The sequence below is a fragment of the Tyto alba genome, unplaced genomic scaffold, assembly GCF_018691265.1.
Source record: "Tyto alba isolate M040663 unplaced genomic scaffold, T.alba_DEE_v4.0 Super-Scaffold_46, whole genome shotgun sequence".
Taxonomy (NCBI): domain Eukaryota; kingdom Metazoa; phylum Chordata; class Aves; order Strigiformes; family Tytonidae; genus Tyto; species Tyto alba.
The window spans coordinates 9,751,720-9,757,719 of NW_024881322.1; positions in this window are offsets into that span (position 1 = coordinate 9,751,720).

Below are 6,000 nucleotides of genomic sequence, written 5' to 3' on the forward strand. Positions count from 1 at the left end.
TCTAGACAAAAGAAACAACTTTGGCAATTAAGGAGCAATATTACTGAGAAAGAACTAATTAGAAAGTCTTAGTTAGAGCCCTTAGATAACAGAGTCACTCAGAGCCAGCTGTAAATACAAGTCAGGGAGCCTGGGACGGACTCCGCGCGGCCCTGCAGCTTGGGTACGCATTTAAATCTGAAGAAGTAAGAGCCAAGCATTACCGACTCAGCGTGATGGCATTTTTCTCCCATTATTGCCTTGCCATAAACAGCTAGTAGCCTGATAGGCAAGCCAAAATCCTGTCTACCGCATCGATCCCTGCAGAGCTATCGTTATTGCATCGGGGTTTTGTCAGAAATATAGCCCCCTGTTAGGCTCCTGGTTTAGGGCTGATTGAAGTTGTGGTGGAGGGGGAAAAGTTTGCCCCAGATGCTGTCAGGTTATAAGTGTTTACAAGGGGAGCACCACGACATCAAAGGAGAAGAAAAATAAATGTTTGATTATATTTGTTCCATTTGATCTTTCCTCCAGTAACGCAAATAAAAGAAATGCAGCTCGACAGCCTCTTGATCTCAACACAGAACATGTGCCAATAAAAGATAATTATTCCCAGTGTTTGGGTTAGGGAACAGTGGTAAATGTCATCGGAGGCATTTTTAGCACATACCAAAGTTCACAAGATTATTTAAACACATTGTTTGAGGCTCGTACTGGGACTTCTGTGCTCAGAAATCGGATCTGTACAACATATGTACTGTTGATAGCATTTCACAGTTCAATAATAGGGTGGGGATTTTTTTTTTTTCTTTTTTGCAAAGAGACGTTTCATTGATTTGCTTTGATAATAAAAGACCTGCAGGTGAGCTGGACAGTTTCCACCAGCAAAATGGCCCTGTGGGGACAGTATCCATCATCCGTAGATGAATATGTAAAGGCAGCGCAAGCTGATTTTTCAAATATTAATTAAGCAAGTCACTGGTCAGCCATCCATATACAGAGTTTTCATGCACGATTGGGGAAGTCAGGCTGTATGAAAGTACTCAAAGCACTCGGAGGACTATATATCCACTAACTCAAACAAGCTGAGGTTGAGGTTACAGTCAGTAAAGATTTCACTGACCTCATGGATAATCTGGTTTTATACAGACAAGCCAAGCTCAGGAGGGAGGTCAGCCCTTAACACTTGATCTTTCAGATCTATCACTGAAAATTCATGGAGGACTTATTTGCACTTGCCTATCTTTTCACTTGCAGCAGATTTTATGCAGCTGATGTCTGACATTGATGATTTAGTCTTGCATATGTATGAGACGATGACACAGGCAGCTGGTTTTAATTACCACCGTTCGTAGTCACCTCACCATAAAGCAGAAACGTGCCTCTCCAAAACAGTTCTGCATTCAGAAAACCTTTCTTCCTTCTTTCTGGTTCTTTACCCTGGCTGGGCATCCCCCCAGATTTCTCTCTTCCTGGCTTCAGACTCAGTGCTCTATTTTCCCTTTTTTTTCCTGGCTCATTCCAGAAATTAGAGCATTAGGGAAAATACTCAGCTGAACGCATCAGCGCTTGTTCAGGCTCATTCTGAGGGACGTGGTAAGGTGAGCGGCTGGGGCTCGATGCAAACCTGAGGAGTTAATTCCTCCCAGAAGAGACCTGAACCTAGAGATGGCAGGCACAACCCCTGCCTTCACAACGAGGAGCAGCCCCGCGAGAATCAAAACCAGCGGCACAAGGACCATCAAGCTGTGAGCGGGGGAGAAAGCAGGCACCGCGTCGGAGTTTCTCCCCACTCGAGCTGTGACCTGCACGCAGAGTATTTCCACCTGGTCTCCAGCCCCTCCGCACACGTTGGAGTCATTAAATCATCCATCAAGCCACCGTCTTTTGTGCGCTGTGGGATGGCTGCCTGCCTGCCTGACTCCCTCACTCGTTATTGGCCTTCTGCGGTCCTTTTCAGCCAATTCAATGAAACATAAATAGCATTTCAGATAAATGTTCACTCTGTTATAATACCTTTCCAATGTCTTTCTGCTCTTACTCTGGATGCATAAAAAAGGGCTGTAATGTCTTTCAGAGAGTTACTGAATACTTTTTGAACCCTGATATGCTCAGTACAAGGTTTATTAAATACAAGGGGTATAGGCATACACATTAGCAAAGTCTAGCCAGCTAAATTGTTCAGACAAAATGAGCAGGCAATCTTCTGCCTTGCAAATCAATCTGTCTGCCATGATAAAGTGCTCCAAGCCTGCTGATGCTGGACCCATCTCTTTTTTTCTGAAAAAATATGTCCACGGCCACAAAAAATGTATGATTCAAGTTCTCCTGACCTTTTTTTATATATATATATATATATATATTTTTAAATAAAGCTGTTGGACACCACAGCAGGGATTCTCTTTTTTTTTTGCCTAAATAATATAGGGTGGATGCCACACAACCAGCTGGTAAGTGGAGAGAGAAAGCCTCAGTAATGTTACCCAGAGTTTTACTGAAGTGTGACACAGAACTAGTGTGTCCCCTGTCTTCCTGGCTTAGAAAACAAATTAACACTGGAGTATTTGTGGATTTGTCTCCCAGTTACTTGTTCGTCACCATTCACCATATAGCCTCAACGTTGATGTATATTTAAAGCAACCAATATAAATTAACAACAAAGATTGAGGATGTTAAATAACCTCCAGTAAAACTCCTTCCCCTCATTAGAGTAATTTCTAAAAATGAAAATACCTGAGTCAACATCTTGGTCTAACACTATGGACAGAAGATAACAAACTGGGGACTGAGTGACTTTCACCCTCTGAACTTCACCACCTGAAGGCGAAGGGAGCCTCTCCATCGCTTCTGGAAGGATGAGTAAGTGGAAATGCATTTTGGGGACCGAACAAAGTGTCACTCTCACCCTCACAAGAAGGCGGCAGACAGACACCCCAGCAGAAAGTCTGTCACTCTTCACTGAATTCCCGTCACATAAAACCAATGCAGATAACACAGGTATGTTCTGGAGATCTCCGGGCCCCGAACTGAACACAAACCAGCAGCAATCAGATGCAAGAAATGTTTTCCAGGCAGCAGAAATGATAATAATTATATAGCTGGGTATGCCCAAATCTATTCCATGCATATCAGAAGCATCTCTATTTGCGGTCTACCGGCACGCTTCCTTCTGTGTGGCGGTGATGCTGCAGATTCCCAGTGGAGAGCCCGAATAATCTTGCCTCCGAGCAACACAGCGATAGCGGTGTCGGTAGAAGTCCAGATAAAAGATAATGTGCAAGATAGGGAATTTCATTTCATATCAGGAGCTGGGCAGGCAGTAGAACAAAGTTTCTTTGGGGCTGGAGCAGATGGGAGCGCAGCGTGTAGGCAGGTGTCCCATCAGCGTGGCTGCGGTTAACACTGAGAGGGGTAAGCCTGGGAGCCCTAGCCACCATAAACAAACTTATTTACACAGCTACTCAGTGATCTGGGTATCTAGGTATCACCGGTGTTTTTCTTCTACCCAAGCCTTTCTCCTTTTCACCCTCTGCAGTTGTCTGTAGCCAAATTCCTGCCTTGAGAGTCATCCAGAAAGGAAGCCTTCTGCCCCAAAGCTCTGATGTGGAAACCATGAAAGTTGGTTAAGAAATTTCCACGATCCCACGTTGCAAGTTCCTGGGCACTTAGTGATGAGGAAATGAGAAGAAGTAGGAAAGATACAGAGAGTCGTGTTCCTGCCCAAAAGTGACCATGTGGGTTTGGGTGTCTCAGTGTTTGGTTCTCTGATCCCCTCCAGACAGCTGGGTTTTGGCAAATGATTAGCACTGACCTTCTGAAACTCAAATTCCAGTGAAGAAGCCCTTTGAGATGAGCAGCCAAAACCCAGAAGCATCGCTATGGCAAAATTTGTATACAGAGATTAGGAACTATTGGGTGCCAAATAGGTAAAGGAAAGTTGCTCAATTTTTTGGGGGATATACAAGAAACTATTTCTTTTCCCTGAAGCTGGTGTCATTTCCAGACCTTCAAAACTAGACAACACTTGCCCTAGATAGATTTGGTGCATCACGCTATTTTAGGCAATAATTTGTGATGCAAAATTCATAATTCATGTGCCTACATCATTCTTTTGCTTTAATCCTACATCCAGTAGTTTCTTTTGATGACTAGCAAAAATAACTACAGTCGCCACAGATGAAGGTAAGCTGTAACTTTTATCTAAAACTCTGCTTATATTTATCAGGTGACTGCTTGTGTTTTCAGAGGTGACCCAATCCTGCTCCTGCCAAGAATGACAGCTACTCCAAGGGCTCCCAAGCCCCTACTTTGCCTGTGCACAGAGCCTGGGACAGCATCCTTGGTGCTCCCCTGCATCTCCGAGGAGGATCCACCTCACTAAAGGACTCCCCTAGCACAGTGGGCTTGTTTTCTGCAGAAAATGCTAAACATTTCTACCCAGGATACAGGAAGGAGGATGCCCTGGACCACAACAGCTCCTCCGTGTTTAGCTGTAGCTCTCAGGAGAGCATCAGGGGGCAAAGTCAGAGGTGCATTCCCCTGCCCTAGGGGTGGGGGCTGTTTGGTGTGTCTCCTACACGCTGCTGTCGAGCCGCTCAGGCTCGCTGAATGTGGTTTTCAGTCCCTGCAGTGCAGCTGGTGAGCAGGCCGGCTGTAGGAAAGCGTGCTGATATGCCAGGAAAACTTCCCTGATGGTGGGAGATTGCGGTACCCAGGTGAAAATTAATTATTCCCTTCCTCTCAGCAAGATAAAGCAGAACACGCTCTGAATACAGGTTCCCTGAATACGGGCTGTCTGAAGTGCTCTTCTGGATTTGCACTAGGAAGAGCAGCCATAGAGATTTCTAGCTGTATCCATCCCCCAAAGTCTGGAAAATTTTAAAATACCGAATTGCTGGGATACCCTGACCCAAGACCTCAGTCACTAAAATTTGACCTGCCAGCTGCCACCGCTTTTAAAGTAAATATGTTATGTATTCTTTCTGTGCTCACCTTCACGTCTAACTTTGCTCCCCTTGGCATAGCGTGGTCACTCAGATGGTAACGTTTGGCCTTCAGCACACAACTGGTGGGTCATCAGCCTTTTCAGTGGTGCTGACTGCTTCTCCACACCGACCAGTCCAGGGCCTCCACGTTCAGAGCTTCCCCTTGCACCATAACCCTCTCCTAAGGTATTTCTGAAAGAGAAGATAACCCCTCCAATAAAAGCCTGTTGTGGTTTGGGCCTGGTTGGCAGCCAACCACAACGCAGCAGCTCTCTCTCCCTTCCCCTCCAGCAATGAGAAGGGACAGAGAGCCAGGTTTGGGGTCCGAGATAGGACTGGGATGGGGAAAAATTCCCCTTTATGGTCACGAGCAAAAGGCAGACTCGTTAGGGGAAGAAAAAAAGAACATACATTTATTACAGACACTAACAACACATAACAGAGTAAGACAGTGAGAAGCATTGCCACATCTTGAGAACACCTTCCCCCCACCCCTCCCTTCTTCCCGGGCTCAGCTCTGCTCCCGATATCTCTCCCTCCTCCCCCAGTGGCGCAGGGGCAGGGAATGGGGGGTGCAGTCAGTGCTGCCACTTTCCTTATCTTTGGTGAGGGGAGTGTCCGGAACTTGTTCCTCCTGCTCCATCGTGGTCCCCCTCTCACAGGAGACAGTCCTCCACAAACTTTCTCCGACATGAGTTCCTCCCATGGGCCGCAGCATTCCCCACACTGCTCCGTCATGGGTCACTAACTTCCTCTGACTGGATTCCCTCCCACGGCTGCAGCCCTTCCCGAGCTGCTCCGGCGTGGGACTCCCCCGCATGCTGCAGTCCTCCCAGCGCTGAATTACAGCAGCGGGGCTGCCTTTTCCCATGAGACCCCGGCCTTCTTCGGGCACAGAACCTTGATCAGGCAAGCAGAAGCCGCAGGCCATAAATCAATGTCTGCTCCACCGTAGATCTCCATGGGTGGCAGGGGGGGGCCGCCCTGCCGTCTCACCACAGGATACAGGGGGGTCTCTGCTCCGGCACACCTCCCC